This window comes from Tamandua tetradactyla, chromosome 3 (genome assembly GCF_023851605.1).
Source record: "Tamandua tetradactyla isolate mTamTet1 chromosome 3, mTamTet1.pri, whole genome shotgun sequence".
NCBI classification, from domain to species: Eukaryota; Metazoa; Chordata; class Mammalia; order Pilosa; family Myrmecophagidae; genus Tamandua; species Tamandua tetradactyla.
This window is the reverse complement of record NC_135329.1, coordinates 16367684-16386530: the sequence shown is the minus strand read 5'-3', so window position 1 is coordinate 16386530 and position 18847 is coordinate 16367684. Positions and strand designations below refer to the sequence as shown.

At 39.6% G+C, this 18847-nt stretch overlaps 1 protein-coding gene and 1 non-coding gene across 4 annotated transcripts in view; one reads left to right on the top strand and one right to left on the bottom strand.

Moving 5' to 3' along the window:
• Positions 1–18847, top strand: part of ZMAT4 (zinc finger matrin-type 4) — a 409363-nt gene that overhangs the window by 140514 nt on the left and 250002 nt on the right. The gene's annotated exons all lie outside the window — the stretch shown is intronic.
• TRNAG-GCC (transfer RNA glycine (anticodon GCC)) lies at positions 1271–1341 on the bottom strand. The gene has a single exon. It is a non-coding gene; the product is annotated as a tRNA-Gly (tRNA).

Here is an 18847-nt window from a genome sequence, read left to right as displayed (position 1 = left end):
TTTATGTCACTCAACATAATGTCCGCAAGGTTCATTCATATTGTCAAATGCATCAAGACATCATTCCTCTTGACAACTGAATAATATACCATCATATGACTATACCGCATTTTGATTATCCATTCATTGTTACCCACCATCTTTACCTGAAGCATCTTTCAGAATGCTGTAGTTTGCTTTAAAGGCTCAAAGTAACATTTTCTTCTTTTTCCCCTTCATGGATAGATTCACGCTCCCTTTGGCTCACCTGCTAAATTCCCCTAATTTCCTATCTGTGGAGTGAATCCACTCTCAGCTTATCCTTGGAGCTGGCAGACTGGCCTTAATTAGGAAAAGAGCTCTTGGTGTTCTCAAGGTCTGAAGACCTGTGTTGTAAATATAACTTTAGCTAAGTTTATTTAACCCTTTTGCGTTCTAGTTTCTTTTTCTGCAACACAAAAAAGTCAGGAGTTTTCTTTCTTTTTATCCCCCACTCCTCATGTCCCATTCCCCACCATCCCCTTAGATAGTCATTTTATCCCATTCCCCACCATCCCCTTAGATAGTCATTTTATTCACATTATGATTTTTTATTTGTGTATGCACTTCAAAATGAGTATAGCTTTGTGATCATATATTTTTTGCATAAATACATATTTGAAAATAATTTTAGATTTACAGAGAAGTTGTAGAGTTAGTAAAGAATATTTTCATTCACCGGCAACTTTCTCCCTTTATTGTTAACATCTTACATTACTTTGGTACATTTGTCACTGCTAATTTTGATACATTATTATTAGGTAAAGTCCGTATTTTATTATTCAAATTTCCTTAGTTTTTACCTAATACCCCTTTTCTTTCCCAGGATACCATACTATATATTTTGTTATCATGTCTCCTTAGGCTCCATTAGTCTGTGGCATTTTCTCAGATGTTCCTTGCTTTTAATGATCTTGATATTTTTGAGAATTACTGGTAATTGTTTTTTTCTCATGGTTAGACTGGGTTATATGTTCTTGGGAGGAAGGCCAGAGGAGAAACATGCCATTTTCATATCAAGGATATGTGCTATCAACATGACTTATCACTGTTGATGTTGACCTTGACCGTCTGGCTGAGGTGGTATTTTCTGGGTGTCTCCTACATCTCTTACTTATTTTCCGAGTGTCTCCCCCATGTCCCCTTTGGAAGGAAGTCTCCATGCACATTATATGTATATGTATATGTATATGTATATGTATATGTATATGTATATGTATGTATATATATATATACTCTTTGTTTTTTTGGATGCATGGTCCGGGAATTGAACCCGGGTCTCCCGCATGGCAGGTGAGCATTCTACCACTGAACCACCCATGCACCCTTGTAGACATATATTTTTAATATGCACAAATGGCATTGTGATGTGAATCTCATTCTTTTCTTGCTCTTCCATTCAAAAGCATGTTTCTAAGAACCAGTTATTTTCTCATACATATGTCTCATCTGTCACTTGTAACTGCTGTATAAAATTCGATTGCACGCATTTTTATTTTCTCATTCCTTGAGGGATGGATACGTAATTTGCTTCAAATGCCCCACTAACACAAGCAAGCATGTGATGAACTTTCTTAAATATGTTTCTTTAAGAATCTGTCTGGGAATTTCGCCGGGATGGATAGACAATCAAGAGCAGAATTTCTGGGTCATAGGGTATATTATTGCTTAGTTTGACTAAGCTCTACCCTACATTCCCATTAGCCAATAATTAGCTTTTTACAGATTTCTCATTTTTTTCCTAATCTGTTTGATATTTGACATTTTACTGAGGTTTTCCGTGGCCTTTCTCTAATAATTACAAAGTTTGGACAACTTTTCAAATACATATTAACCCTTTTCCTTTGTGCGTGTGTGATTTCTATTTCTGTTCAGAGTCTTCCTTCATTTTTCTGTTGGGGTTCTTTCCTTTTTCTCTTTGATTTCCTTGTATGCTCCTTGTTGGATTTGGGCATTGTGAGTATCTTTTCTCATGCTGACATCTTCCTGTTGCATTTGTTCATGGTGGCTGTGGTGGTTTGAAGCTGTGTCTACCCCAGAAAACATGTTCTTAAATCTAATCCATTTCTGTGGGTGTGAATCCATTGTAAGTGGGACTTTGTTTTTCTTTTTGTGTGCTGTATGGTGAGGGTCACATTTCGTTCTTTTTCCATGGGACTATCCTGTTATTGCAGCACCATTTGTTGAATTTTTGTTTCTTTGTTTGTTTTTTTGGGAAGTGCACGGGCGGGAATCCAACCCGCGTCCCCATGGCAGGCGGGAATTCTCCCACTGAACTACCCTGCACCCCCCTGTAAGTGGGACGTTATGATGAGGTGACTTCAGTGAAGGTGGGGCCACCTCAGTCAGGGTGGGTCTTATTCCTGTTACTGAACCCTTTATAAGCAGAAGGAAATTGAAACGGAGTGAGAGAAAGCCAGGGAAGTAAGAAGCTGAAATTGAACAGAACCGGGAAGAGAAGGGAGAGGTCGGAGATGTCTCCACATGCCCCACCATGAGGCAAGCCACCCCCAGATCGGTCTTCAGGGAGAAAGCATCGCCAGGATGATGCTTTTTATTTGGACTTTCTTTCGGCCTCAAAAATTTCCCATTGTTTAAGCCCACCCATTTCATTGCTTGAGCAGCCTCTTTAATTTTATTCAAATCTGTTAATTTTTATGTAATAAACCTAATCATTATTTGTCCTACAGTTTCAGAAGTCCCTTCCGTCCCTAGATCACAAAAATATTCTATGTAACATCTTCTATTAATTTTACACTTCTTTTTTTCGCATGCATATCTTTATTCTATTTGGAGCCTACCTTTATATATCGTGTAAAATAGTAATCCGTTTTGATTTTCCTTCACACGGGGAATCAGTTTTCCCACCACCATCACCAATCCATTCTTTCTGCATAATTTGTGGTGTCACCTTTACCATATGCTAATTTTCCACATTTACGAGTCCAAATCAGGCCTTTCTATTCTGTTCCATGCACTACTTCTCTTAATCTAGATCAGTGCATACTCTATTTAATTATTATGCCTTGGTGTTGTGTCATAATATCCGAGGGAGACAGGTCACGTCTCTTTGCTCTTCATTTTCAGAGCTGGCTTGGCTTATTTGTGTGTTTTGTTTTGTTTTGGTCTATATAAGTGTTTGAATAACTTCACAAATCCAATTGAAATTTTGATTGGAATTTCATTGAGTTAAGAATTGATTTGAAGAGAATTTATATCATTATGGTATCAAGTCATTTTACCTTAAAGCAAGGAAATCTATCCATTTATTTGATTCAAGCCAATATCTAGGTGAAAATTTCAGCCATTTAAAGAAACCATGAAGACACATGCAAATTTTGCATAGTTTGGCCCCTTAGGATATAGTTTATTCATTTCTATTATTTTGCCAAGATTTAATCATTATTTTTCAACTTAATTTTAATCATGCCTTTTAATTTATTTTCTTTCCTCAATGTGTCTCATCCTGGAGTAGCCTCCAGTGTTTTGTTTTGGTTTTCATTAATTAACGTCTAGTGTAAACATCTTGTTGGAGGCTATTTTTCTCTTTCCTGGCCTCTTTTCTCTTTTCTTCTTTCACATTTATCACTCTTCTCTTTGTCGTTGATGTGTTTTTTCCTTCCCTCTCTCTTTCTTGCTGCCACCCTTGAGTGAAGATGCCCGACATGACAGGGTAGCAGTAGCTCACTCTTAACTACCCCCAGCCAGGGAGGCTGAGCATCTTTTTGTTTTTTTTGTAGTCCGGTGCAGTTCCTCTGGGGACGAGCAGTGTAACATAAAACTCAGCTGTGTCAATAAGTTAAGGGGAGTTTTTGGCTTTATACAACTGCATTCCCAATCATTAGTAAGGTATTAACATTTATGGCCAAGCTGTCTCTTAAATATCTTGTAATAAATAGCAAAGTATGCCATCTTTTTTTTCCAATTTCACCCTTACACTGAATTTCCATGACTGCATTTTCTTCACAAAGTGCTTTAATAATCTTTATTGAAATCTGTATTGCTCCAGGTACTCCCATAGTAGACTCCTTTGATCTAAATGGGGGGGGAGAAGTTTTATTTTCTTAAAGGAAAGTTTATTTTGCCAAGACCGTGTCTAATACTTGCTTTATTGGTTGTTATTGCCTTGTGTCTGTTTTTCCATCTGTGTCATTATGATGATCCAGAGGCATGATTTGAGGCTATCCAAATGCATATAATAATAATAATAAGCTAAATGGCCATGAAGTTCTCCTGGTTTTTAAAGGGTGTTTCAATCAGAATGTGTCATCGTGCAAGGTCAGTTTGCTTTGGGGCTGAATGTCATGGGAAGGCAGGACCAAGTTTCAAAGAAGATAATGAAAATCTGATGTTAAAGAAGTGAGGGCGCTCAAAAAGCATAGTGCCCCTTGGCTATGGTGCTTGAGATGAGTGATTATTTGTGAGTGGTATTTATAGACTAATCAATATTCTGTTTCTGTTGATGAGGAAACAAAGTATTGAAGTAAATCTGATACTGCTGGATCTTTATGGCATTTCGAATTTTTCATGAAATGTTTTCTGAGTACAAGTATAAAGTACTGTTTACTACATACAGCCTTAAACACTGAAATGTTTTTGCTCAGAAAAGCAACCCTGCAGCTAAAATATTAATGTGGCAGGAATGCAAACACTCTGTTTAATAAAAATGAAGAGCTATGCTAGATCATAAGGCCCTGGGATATTCCTTAAATCGTTGAAAATATGTTATACCCAGAAGACAAGTTGCTTCACCCCCATTCATTCTCGGCCACTTGCAATTGACTCCAGAACTTGATATTGTCTTTCCTGCCTTCGGGAACTTTAACTCAGGGGAGCTGCAAGTCTCTTGAGCTTGTTTTTATGACAATGATGTACAGAAAGAAGGACATAGTGGTTAGTTCTTGTACTAGGACAGCCATAGTACAGGATCCTAAGAGGTGGGTGTCCTGCAGCTATTTCTGAGCATTTTCTTCACTTTAGGGACATTGTGATAAACAGTACTGTTGTACAATGCATTTATTCTGCCCCCCAGCCCATTTTTGAACATCTGCACTGTGTTAATGCATCTTAATAGTCTCCATTTTTAGCCTCTACAGGAATCCTTAGATGAAGAAGACAAAGAATTTGCATTCATTTTGGGTAGAGGAGTTAAGACAAGAGCACAAATGCTAACCATCCAGATGAGAAGGGTGTAGGTAGCATTAAAGAAACACAGGGAAGTCCCATCCATCACAGAGATTTAGGATGATTTAGTAAGAAAGAAAATTCAGTTTGACTCACTGTTCTCTATTTAATGAAATGTGCAAAAATATGGAGAACGGCTTATGTCTTTTCTGTAGGCTAGATTTGCATACATGATATAATTAATAATTAAAAAGGGAATATGTGGTTGCTTAAAATATAGAACAATGCTCTGCTTATGGCAGCAAATTTCTGAAAATTAAGGCTGCTCCAGTCAGATTTCAGGAAGTCTTGCTTTTCTGCATTTGGACATTTGTCATGTGTGTGGTCACGAGAAACTGCTTATCCATGACATCAAGAACTAAAGTCATTTCTAATGCATTGAATAAATAAGCACGCAAGGAAAAAAAGCAAAACCCTGATAGCAATGCTCCGTGATTGCTTCCCTAGCAGGTTAGAAGTCTGTAGTTCTAAGCACTCCGCTGAGTATTCATACGCTGTGTAGTGAACCATCTATATGCAGTAAATTTAGATTGTTGTTTCTCAAACTGAGTACATGGCCATAATCTTGAGATCTTATACATTTTTTTTGGACTTTTTAAATGTTGTATTTGTGATAATTTTTTTGAACTTTTTTTATTGTGAAATATAACATATAAGCAAAAAAGCAATAAATTTCAAATGTAAAAATTGTACATTTTTACCATTAGGGATAGAACAGTTTTCAAAGTTTGATATGCATTACAATTCCATAATTTCAGATTTTTTCTTTCTAATTGTTCCAAGACATTGAAGACTAAAAAAAAATATCCACATAATGATTCAGTAGTCAGACTCATTTGTTAAATCCTAACTTCTCTGTTACAACTCTTCCTTCTCCTTTGATCCTCCTTCCAATCTTTAGAGATATTTGGGTCATGCCTATTCTAACTTTTTCCATGTTAAAGGGGGTGTCAACAACGTGGTTGACATTCTTGGAGAGACTGGCACCTCTGGGTTTCAGGGCTTATCTGGCCTAGGAACCATCAGAAGGTTTTAGGTTTCTGAAAAGTAAACTCAGTGCTTGCAACTTTTATAGGATCTCAGATAGAGCTCTGGATGTTCTTTGGGATTAACAAGAAGGATGTTGGTTGGGGTTTGGCAAAACCTTGACAATTATCAATATCTAGCTGAAGCTTGCATAAGAAAAACCTCCAGAAGAGCCTCTCGACTCCATTTGAATCTCTTAGCCACTGATACCTAGTTTTGTTACATTTATTTTCCCCCTTTTGCTCAGGAAGGCATTGTTGATTCCATGACGCCAGGGCCAGGCTCATCCCTGGGAGTTATGCCCTATGTTGCCAGGAAGGTTCACACCCTTGGATGTCATGTCTCATGTAGGGGGAGGGTAATGATTTTACTTGCAAAGTTGGGCTTAGAGAGAGGGAGGCCACATCTGAGCAACAAAAGAGGTTCTCTGCACAGGTTGAGTTAGATTGTATGCCACAGAAGCTTTAGGTTTCAGACAAAATAAAGATCTCTTCCTTCAGTCTCATGTAATAGGTGAAGTTCTAAACTATAGACACTTTCATCCTTTACCCTGTATTCTGATTTACTTTCGTCCCGACCAGATCGGCTTCATTCTTATCTAAATGAAGGAAACCTGATCTCTTTTTTGGTTTCTTTAACAGTTATTATATGTAGCAATGCTGACTTTCAGAGCTGCAGAATCCAATTCTGAGTCTTAGTTTGTCACCCAGGTTTTGTGATAATTTTTAATGTATCTATTTTGCTAATTATAAATATGAAATTTTCCTTTTTTTCCATGATAACAATTAAACAGTATTTTTCTAGGGCAAGATTTTAGGTTATTAAGTTATTGTCTCTCAAACAGTGGTCATCAGATCCTTGAGAATTTTGTTATTGTGGACCCTTGAGAACTCTTCTAAATGACATCTGTAGTTTACTTAAGCTAGAGAAACATTGGTTTAAATTTTATTTTATTATATGGAAATTTTATTTTATGGTAGTGATGATTGGGTAGAGCCTACTACCCAATCATCTCTTTTGGGTTTAATTTTTTAAAACTGCTTTTGTGCAAATAATCACCAAAGTCAGGCAACCAACTATTTAGATTATCAAGGTTACAAAATCACTGGATTAATTTATTTAACAATTGGTTTATCCCTTTTCCAGATTAGATGGTGTTGCTTTTTAAAAAACTTAAAAAATGTTTTAAAAGGCTTATTTCTTTCCTTTTGTGTGTTCAAATTGAGAGGCATTCAGGAGAGTCCTGAGAGACCTCAGGAGAAAGCTCTGTTGGTGAGGGGAGAAATTTCTACATGCAGCATAAAGTTTGTGTCTTTTTTTTCTTGGACTCTGTTTCTGTTTCTGTTTCTCTGCATCCATGTATCAGGGAGAAAAAGAGGCAGAGTAAGATCGAGAGACAGGGAGAGAGCCAGGGACAAAGAAATAAGACATAGAAACAGAGATAGAGACAGACCCAGGCAGAGAGTAGCTAAACTGAATTGAGAGGTAAGGCCAGCTGGGAGCATGTGCCATTCGTAGTCAAGGGGGGAAACTTTGGTCTGAAAGAATCCTCCCTAAATGGTGGGCACACAGGTAAGAACCCTGGTGTAGAGAAGGAAGGGGAAGGTCTAACTGCTGCCACAACTGCCCACAACGTCAGCCACTAATTCCTTTGCCGATGAGATGCTGTGTGGACCCAGGTTTTGGCCCTGGGAAGTAATGTTGAGAAATAGTAGCCCCAGCACTAAAGCTGAGAGGAAATTAGTCTCAGCCAAGTACAGCTTTAGGAAAGTGAGTAAGAACAGCTACTTTGTCAAGGAAGTTTTCTCCTGTCAGAGCCAACATAAAGTTGGAAGTGATCAGAAGTATCAGGAGCCTCAGCAGGAGCCTCTGTGGCTCTGAAATTGGATGGATTTATGCAGCAGATGGAAATTGAAGGCAGTTCTTCCAGGTACAATCAGTCAGGGAGTAGAGATGTTTATTAGTTTCTAGGCATTCTGTTCTGCTTTTCAGCAATGTCTTTTTTCATAAAGCTTGCAACCAGGGCTTGAAAAATAAGATGTCCTGCCCACGGTGGGTTGTCATACATTAAGTCCTGGTTTTAGAACCTTGGAACAGAGCCCTGCGCATTGGCAAGGACACATCTCACTGTGGGGCTTGATAAATATTTGCCAGGGGAGGAGCAAGGGAACATCAGAAAGTTCTTCCAGAGGAGCATGGGGGGCATTCACTTGTAGACCGAGTCTCTCAGTGCTTCTGGCCTGGTCTGTGTTTGGAGTGAGTTCTTTGGAGATTTGTACAGACTATGATGTGCAAGGTCTGCTCCCTCAGCCTCCATGCTCCTGGAGACTCTGGCGTGCATTGCACCCCCTTGTTTCCCCTGCTGTGTTGCTGGGCTGCAGCCCTGGGAGCAGTTGGGACCCTGGAGAACAGTAAAAGGCTTGAGGCACCCTATCTACCTCCATTAGGAGCTCACCTCGGAATGACGGACCAGCACCACCCAGCCTTTTTCCCATGTAGTCCCATTATGTAGATGGGTCTTTCCCCATCTCCAAAGGCTGCCCCTTCTGGTGTCTTTTCCCACAAACCAAGCTCAGTATGGAGGAGGCCGTGCAACTGACTGCCTGACTCCATTCCCGATATGCTTCTCTACCCAAGACCTCATTTACAGCAACAGCTTCCATTTACTAGACACTGTGCTGGTCTTTATATGCGTAATCTCATTCAGTCTTTTCATAAAATGACCTCTCAAGTCGTGGGTATCATTAATTTTCCACTCTTCTTTTGAGGAAATTATGGTTCGGAGAAGATAAGTACCTTGCCTGGTCGCACTATCTGGACCTGTTATTTAGGGAACTCCCCAAAGTCTGCCCTCCTAGGTCCCGTCACATGCACCCCTCGCCCCTCTCCCATGAGCATCTGTGCACCAGGCACTGAGCAGGGGGCCCAGGTGGACCAGGCTGAACGGCACCATCGCCACCAGTGCCCGGTGGCCTTCTTGGGGGCTGGGATAGAAGTGCACGGAAATTGCCTGACTGCGTGGACAGGGGCTGCTACTTTGGGGGTGGGGGTGGGGGGCACTGAAACAGGCTGGACAGGATTCATAGAAGAGGTGGACAAAGTAGGGAAGGTTTTAGCATCCAGAGACCTGGAAAGAGACCGTCTGAAGGAACAGAAGCTTGGCAGATGGAGTGCGTGGAGATACGGTGTATGTAGCCTTGTTTTGCGGGAGCCTCGGGGTGAGGAGAACCCAGTGGCCGGAGAGGAAACCAGGTGGGAGGGAGGCTTAGCGCCGAAGTGAATCCTGCCTGGGGATGCGTTCTCCTGGCAAGGTAGGTAGTTATTTGGCCTGTGGACTTCATATAGCATCCCTCAGACCCCAAAGGAAGAGAGAAAACAAGGTGACCTTTGACTGAAGCAGGAGAGAATTCCAGATTGGATTTGATGAGAAAGCAAAAGGGAATACTGTGAAAACTGCTTCAGGCTTCTGAATTCCTCGGGCCCTCACCTCCAACTTCTCCAGCAGCAGCAGCAGCAGCTGTGTGGGGCAGGGCCAGGGGAGCGAGGGAATCTCATGCTAATTAGTAATTTTAAGGTAGAACTGTGGGTCTGCAGTTTTGAACATTTTTCTTGTCTTTTTTTCAATACCATGGAGACAGTGATAAAGGGCTGGGTGAATTAAAAGGCTTCTGGTTAGCGGACAATCACTTCCTGAGTTGCTGACTTAAGCACTTGCTCTTTACTTTCTCCAGTGCTTTTCTCCTCCTGTGCTAAACAGCACAAAAAGAAACCTCCTGAGATGGGATATCAATGTTCTTTATTCATTTCCAGTTCTGAGCTGAGTAAATCATCAGGGGCTGTTTTTCCAAAGAGACAAGTGGGGTCGTGGGGGACTTGAGATGGCTATTTAATATTTGGGCAGGGTGGACTCAGCAGCGGGCTCCTGCATCTTCACTCCTCTGTAGTACATTTTGGAGACTACTCTTAAGTGTGAGCTCCAGGAGAGATGTCCACTGTCCACGGCCTTTCAAGGCAAGTTACATATGAAGTGAAAATTCCTCTTTCTTTACAGACACTCCCATCCAAGATTGTTCTGGATGGAGAAGGATTGCGCCGTAAACTTCTCCATTTCCTCAAATGTCAGAGTTGCTATTTAAGACTGAGTGAAAAGGAAGGGTGGAGGGGGCAAAGAAAAAAAGAAAGCTCAAAAACTTAAAAGACACAGCCATATTTTGAAGTACTTCTTTTCCTTCTCAGTTTCATTTCATAGTAGAAAGGGACAAAAAAACCAGTGTGGAGAGTGTCCTATATTAACCCTAAGATATTTGTGGCAATAGCGAATGGAATATAAAACTTCACTTTGGATGCTCAAGAAATGCCATTGGTTGGCAATTTGCAGAATGGAAAATGTTTGTTATAAAGTATGGGGAAATTTTTATATGCAACATTAATGCAATGGATTATATAAAATAAATCTGGGGAGAAACTTTATACCCCGAGTCCCAGACTGTCAGACTTTTAAATCAACATCCCTCTATTGACGAGAACAGTTTCCCGACGGATGTATCAGTGCAGCCAGTCAAAACATAAAAGGAGCCCCTGGGGAGGAAGCAGGTGTGACACTAAATTCTCTTCTCAGCCTGGGGACAGCATTGGCTCTGAGTGGAATTTCTGTAACTGTAAATTATAGAGTTAAGTATGTTGGCCAGAAATTACACTAAAAGTAAGTCTCATGGTCTAATAATGGTGGTATTTCGTAAGGATGCCTTGCAGTCTTGAATTCTTGCCCTTGAATGTCTGTTGGGGCAGATCTGGTGGAGTTTACGTTTTGTGTCTTTAGGGCTCAGGTACATAAGGGTCTTTTCATGGACTGTGCAGTGGGGCCGTGTCTGCTGGTAGAGATCTGCCCCGGGTCAGTTGGCATGATGGATGTCTGTCTGCAAATATGGACCTCAGGAAGGAAAAGCTAACACCAGAGTACATGTGTGCTTGGACAAGGGTCTGGGAAGTGATAAGGCTTATGATAAAGCTGTAGAATTTAATTGCTGATGACATCTTATTGAGCAGAGCGGGAAGCAAAGACAGAGAGCACTTCTGTGGGCTCTGCCTCAGTTTCCAAGCTGAGACCAATTATTTCTGTGTTTGTTATGCTCCCTCTTCTGAGCTTTTGGGACCCTCTACTCCTCCTCTGTTGTCAGGAGGATGAGTTTCCATTTACTACTCTTCCCAAACCCCACCCCACCCCTTGTCACACCATGGCATGATACTTTACAGTGGCAGCTGGGCATTGAGTACCCAGGGGATTGAGCCCAAGGAGGAGGAAACTGAGGCTACAGGCAAAGGGATCTACCTGGTTGTCCATCAGGGGAAGGGAGATGTGGAAGGGCAGGAAGACAGCGTGTCTTGCAGCATTAATAAACTGAACTCTGTGTTACGGTACCCCGTGGTTTCCAGATAGCGTGGCCTGCTGCCTGTTGTTTCTTTCTTAGTTGTCATTCTCCCATTCCTAAGCTCATGGGCAGTAATGTAATAAAAAGCCCAAATAAACTCCTCTAAGAGAATCCTGATGTAGAAGCATCACTATCAATCACTGGAAGATAGTGTCTTGACTCATTTGGGCCAGAGAAATATTTTGTGAAATGCATCATCGTATTTATTTCCTTTCTAGGTGCTCCAGGCTTGAGTTAGCATCCATAGTGGAGACATATAGTTTTATATAGAGTGTCACTATATAGTGTTAGGTAAAATGCACCACTGAAGCCCTTGATGTGTGATTCAGAGCCTATAATGCCAATAAATACTGATGGAGTCTTTCAGCTTATGGTATCTATCAGTGCTAATGGGAGCATGTTTTAGTTCCCTAGATGCTGAAATAAATACCATTCAGTATTGGCTTAATGTATTCCAGTCTTCTGATAAAGACTGTGGCATTCCTAGTGCTAAAAATATTCTAGTATTATACATATTACATATCAATATTAATGAATCAATGGATTTTATTAAATGATATTATGTTTTAGTTTAAAAAAATCACTTATGGGCTAAAAAAAGAGAAGCCTTTTGGGCCTTTTCAAATCAACCTGCAGATTACTAATTCCAAGGGAAATTCTCTTTGGTGAAAGTGGACATTCTATTTAACTGAATGAGAATACAAGGAAATGGGGAGAAATAAACATGTTTTGTTTTCCACAGATGAAAGCTTGCAGATGTCCTTGAGGAGTGCACAGATCTGGGGCAAAAGTTGCACCAATACGTACTTCTGCCAAGATAGGGGCAAGTCTGTCACCCTTTCCCTGAAGAAGGTGACAAGAGGAATCCAGATGGATTGTAATTACAGATGTCGCCTCTCAGGGGACCTCTCAACTTTGAGAAACCTCAGGGCTAGAAAAATGACATGGATAAAAGTGAGTGGCTTCAGTTCTCACAGGCCAGCAGGTTTGAAAACATTGGGGACACTTCTTGTCATGAGCTATTAATTTTACTTGGGAATGTTTGCAAGCGTTGGACTTTAAGGCATGACTTGGAGATAAGATTAAACGTCACCAGAGCTTTAGGAACACCCCCCAGTGGAAAATTTGTAGTGCTTGAAAGGAAGCAGCAAATTCACAAAAGGATTTCAAGGCTGTTGTTAAGTCATGCTATTAGGAAAGAAAGGTCAGCCTTAGGCAGATTGGAAAATTGATGGAGCATGACTTTGGGACTTGTTTAGCTCCTTGAGGGCTCTTCTGTGGATGGCAAGTGCTGCAGCCTGCCTGCAGCTGCACACAGCCTACGCTCTGCTTCCTCTCCCCTCAGATCTCATCTGCCCTTTACGCTGTCTACCTGGCAATGGATGGCAAAGAGTGGCATTATTCCTCAGGGAATGGAAAATATTAGAACTTCAGGAACTTACTGTAACTGGTGGAGAAAAACAGCCAATTCAGGGAAAATATAAATGTTTGCATTCTGCTTTTTTTCTAAACTTGAGAAGTCTATTTTTCTGATTATAAAAAAAAATACAAGGTTGAACCATATGAAATTGCCAAATATTGAATCATTTTACTTGCAAAAGTAAAAAAGCATAGAAGTAAAAGTATTTTTACTTGCAAAAGTAGCAGTTTCTTATAGTCCAATGTAACACAGCCCCCATATCTGGTTTCAGCTTGAGCTTTCTTTTGAATCTCTGAAGACATGAGCTTAACCCATGCCTTGGCTGGGCAGCCACACTGGTGCATTTTGAAGCAACACACCCGCACCTTGATGCACCTTCTTAGTTGAGCAGTAACCCTCCCACCCAATGGTCTGATAGGTGGGCTGGCCAGTGGGGCACTGAAGCACAGGGCTGGGCCTCCTGCAGCTTCCCTGTCTGTAGGATGCAGACTAGAGCTTAAGTTCCTCAGGTTGGGACGAGATGTTGTGAGAGATACTAAACAATGTAAGGAAAGTGCACTGGCCTTAGTCAGTACTTAATAAATATTACTCAAAGCTTCTATGTGCCAGGTATTGCTCCAAGCTGCAGAGATCCAGCAGTGAGCAATTCAGACAAACCCTTGACTTCAGGGAGCTTATATCATGGAGGGCTGTTGGTGAGAGAGGTAAGATAGATGAGTAGGAGATGTCTAGACTCAGACACTAGCCATGGTGAGGGAGCTGTGTTTCTTGTAGGGTCAGATAAAGTGAGTTACTACATATGAAATCACTTTGTAAGTAGTACCTTGCTCTCTGTGTAGTTTCTATGGCTATCTGTTTTCAAACTATACCTTCTGCTTTGGAAAGGCTGTTAGTTTACTTGCACCTGGGAGTACTGCCAGGTTCCCTTTATTCTTTTTTAGGCGTCTGGAACCTGGCCAAATCCATGCTTCTTCTGGTGCCCCCTGGCCGTCATCTGTACTCCTCCCTCTCCGCTGTCATCTACTCCACAGGTTCCAGCAGAGTTCAGGCAGGAAACAGGCAGCACCCATAGAAGGGGTGACTGAAGAGAGTTTAATGAAAAGGTAGTTTACAAAGATGAAATAAAACAGAGGGAAACCAACAAGGGATAAGGAAGCATCTCGATTTTTACAACAGCAAGGAGCCATGACCACCTCAAGCCTAAATAGACAAAGGCGATATGTGGTCCGTGGAACATGGCGGAACCAGAGCAGCTGGAGAGGGCCGGTTGATGGGAGCTGTGGTCTTGGTGGGGAATGGAGTAACTTCTGGTAAACCATGGTCCAGCAGGGGGGAACTGAGGTGGTAGGAAATAACACCCTAAATTCTCTCTCCTCCTGCTGTCCCTTCTTCTCCATGTGGGACTGGTTACGTAACACATGGGGCCCCTTGTTGAAAAATTATTGAGGATTTCGATATGGTGACGGTAGGGTATTTAATCTGTGTGACTGCACAGGTTGTAGACCCCTGAAGCTTGCTCTCCTGCATGCCTCCCATCATACATTTTTGTCTTTGGTGCTGGGTATGGTTCCAAGTTTTTTTTCTGTGTGTGTGTGTGTGTGGATATACAATGGGTCTAGCACCTTTTGCTAAAAGGATTATCCTTTCTCTACTGAATTGGCTTCATATCCTTGAAAAAATCAACTTAACCAAAGATCAGAGGACAAGAGACTGGTTGAAGGAGTCTGTGGAGATCAGCGTCTTGGAGCTCTGAGAAAAGTGGGGGCGGGGAGTAGATTTGGTGGAGCAGAGTGTACCCAGCGCGTACCTCATCTTTTCTAAAATGGTGGTATGAATTAATTTTTGTTTAATAACTGAAGGGCTTGAACATTTCTTTGTATTTATTTTTACTAGTAACCTCTGAAAAACAATTCTGGTGAAGGTGTGTCATTTCTTGTCTGACATAGAGCTATTTTTCTAAAAACAGCTTTATTCAGGTATAATACATACAATACAATACTGTTCTAGTTTGCTAGCTGCCAGAATGCAATATACCAGAAACGGAACGGCTTTTAAAAAGGGAAATTTAATGAGTTGCTAGTTTACAGTTCTAAGGCCGAGAAAATGTCTCAATTAGACAAGTCTATAGAAATGTCCAATCCAAGACATCCAGGGAAAGATACCCTGGTTCAAGAAGGCCAGCAAGGCTCAGGGTCTCTCTCTCAAGTGAGAAGGCACTGGTAAACACAGTCAGGGCTTCTCTCTCAGCTGGAAGGGCACATGGCAGACACGGCGTCATCTGCTAGCTTACTCTCCTGGCTTCTGGTTTCATGAAGCTCCCTGGGAGGCGTTTTCCTTCTTCATCTCCAAAGGTCGCTGGCTGGTGGACTCTCTGCTTTGTGGTGCTGCAGCATTCTCTGCTCTCTCTGAATCTCTCTCTCCAAAATGTTTCCTCTTTTATAGGACTCCAGTAAACCAATCAAGACCCACTAAAATGGGTGGAGACATGTCATCCCCTAATCCAGTTTAACAACCATTCTTGACTAAATCACATCAACCAGAGAGATGATCTCATTACAGTTTCAAATATACAGTATTGAATAAGGATTATTCTACCTTTAAGAAATGGGATTTATATCAAAACATGGCTTTTCTTAAGGGGCATACTTCCTTTCAAACCAGCACAAATACACAGCTTACATTTAAAGTGTACACTTTGATGAGATTTGACATATGTATAGACCTGTGAAATCATAACCACAATTAAGATAGGGAACATATCTATCTGCCTCAAATGTTTCTGTGTCTCCTTGCAATTCTTCCTTCTTGCCCCTTCCCGCACTCACCAGCATCAGGCAACAGCAGATTTGCTTTTTGTCCCATTAGATTAGTTTACATTTTCTTGATTTTTTTTTGGCATGGACAGGCTCTGGGAATCGAACCTGGGTCTCTAGCTCAGTAGGCGAGAATTCTTGCCACTGAGCCACTGCTGTACCGCCCTTTCCTGATTTTTATGGAAGTGAAATTACCTAGTATGTAAATGTTTTTGTCTGGCTTCTTTCATTCAGCTCAACTTTTCAGATTCACAGATATTTTTATGTGTATCAGTTGTTCAGTCTTTTTTATAACTAAATAGTATTTTATTTTGTGGTTATATCACAATTTGTTTATCCATCTGCCAGTTGATGGAAATTTGTCCCCCCCCCATCTATTTCACATAAAGCTGCTCTGAACTTCATGTAAAAAGTCTTTGTATGGACAGAGACCTCATTTTTGTTGGGTAAATACCTAGGTGTTAGAATAGGTGGCTTGTATGGTAGGCGCATGTTTAATTTTTAAGAAGTTGTCAAACTGTTTTCCAAAATGATTGTACCATATTATATTTCTACCAGCAGTGTAGGAGAGTTCTAGTTGCTCCACATCTTTGCCAACACTTGGCATATCATCAGTCATAATTTTAACTGTTCCAGTAGGTGCACAGAGATAACTTGTAGTTTTTAAAACATTTCTTTGTCTCTAATATTTTCTTCTGTAGTCTCTAATCTGCTACCAATCCCTTCTGGTAATTTTTTTGATTTTTATTTTTAAATTGTAGTTTTTTTTTTATTTTATAATTTTGATTTTATTTAGTATTCAATTTTAATATTTGTATCCCATTATCAAAGCATCACTTTGACTCACACTGTTATTTAAAATAAATACAATTACCAAAAAAATCTGTTTTCTTAAAACAATATATTTCTCTTTTTATAAAAGCAGCTTTATATAAAAGACTGTCATCGCTATTATACCACTGGATGAAATATTTCTCTTCAGCCTCCATTGTCCACAAGCAAACACATTTCAACTAGTTTTTTTTTAAATGCAACTTTACTGAGATCTATTTGCATACCATATAATCCATCCAAAGTGTGCAATCAGTGGCTCACAGTATCATCCTATAGTTGTGCATTTATCTCTGCAATCAATTTGAGGACATTTTGTATTACTCCAAAAAAAAAAAATAGTAAAAATAAAAAACAATATCCCAAACATCCCATACCCCTTATCCCCTCTATTATTTATTTATTTATTTAATTACTCATCTGTCCATACACCAGATAAAGGGAATGTCAGTCACAAGGTTTTCATAATCATTTGGTCACATCATAAAAGCTATATAGTTAAATAATCATCAAGAATAGGGTTCTACAGTTCCTGGTCTTTCCTTCTAGTTACCCTAATATACTAGAAACTGAAAAGGAATATCCATATAATGTATAAGAATAACCTCCAGAATGACCTCTCAGCTGTATTTGAAAGCTCTTAGCCACTGAAACTTTACTTTGTTTCATTTCTTTTCTCCCTTTTGGTCAAGAAGCCTTTCTCAATTCCATGGTGCCAGGGCCAGGCTCATTCCTGGGACTCATGTCCCACACAGGGGAGAGGGTAGTAAGTTTATTTCCAGAGTTGGCTTAGAGAGAGAGAGGCCACACCTGAATAACTCATAGTTTTAATTGACATTTCCTGATGGCAAATGATGTGGAACATCTTTACAGGTGATTATTTTCTATTTCATTATGAAATATCTCTTCAAATCAGTTGCTCATTTTAAAAAATTGAATTGTTTGTTTTTAATTATTGAGTTAAAAAAATCTTTATATATCCTGGATAAAAGTCCTTTATCAGATATGTGCTTAGCAAACATTTTCTCCAGTTTGTGACTTTATTTTTCATTCTCTTAACAGTATATTTTGGAGAGCAGAATCTCTTAATTTTAATAAAGTCCAAATGATTCATATGTTCTTTTATGGATTATATTTTCAGTGTCATATCTAAGAAATCTTTGCTCAATCCATGGTTTAAAAGATTTTCTGCATTTTTCCTAGAAGTTTTATTGTTTTAGGTTTCATAGTTAGGTCCGTGATCCATTTTGAGTTCATGTTTGACTATGGTGCTAGGTATGGTTCAAAGTTCTTTTTTTTTGTATATGGATATATAATTGTTTTAGAGCATTTTTGTTGAGAGAACTATCTTTTCGCCACTGATTGACTTCATATCTCTGTAGAAAAAAAAGCAATTGACCCTGTATGAGTGAGTTTATTTATGGCCACTCATTTCTGTTCTATAGATCCATTTGACTATATTGATGCCAATATCATACGCTCTTGATTATTGTAGCCTTCTAATGTAAGTCTTCTAACATCGCCCTTCATTTTTCAAAGTTGTTTTGGTTATTCTAGGTCCTTTGTATGTTCATATACATGGAATCAGTTTGTCAATTTCTTCAGAAAAAGCTTTGGGGATTTTACTGGAATTGTATTGCATTTATAGATCAACTTGAGAAGATGACATTTTCAGTGTTGAGTCTTGCAATGTCTTCCCATGTATATCTCTCCATTTATTTAGGTCTTTTAAATTTTTTTCAGCATTGTCTTGTATTTTTTTAGTATACAGGTCTTGTACATACTTCTTCAGATTTATCCCTAAGTATTTCATATTTTAATGCTATTATAAATGGCATTATTTCTAATTCAATTTATTGTTGTTGCTAATTTACATATTAGTAAATGCAATTTTTGAATATTAATCCTGTATTATGAAAACTTACTAAACTCTCTAGTTACTTTTATTTATTAATTAAAAAATTTATTAATAAAACCAATCAACATACAATATGAACATTCTTTTTTTATCACAGAGTTGTATATTCATCATCATGATAATTTCTTAGAACATTTGTGTCAATTCAGAAAAAAAAATAAAAAGAAAACAGAAAAAACATCATACATACCATGCCCCTTACCCCTCC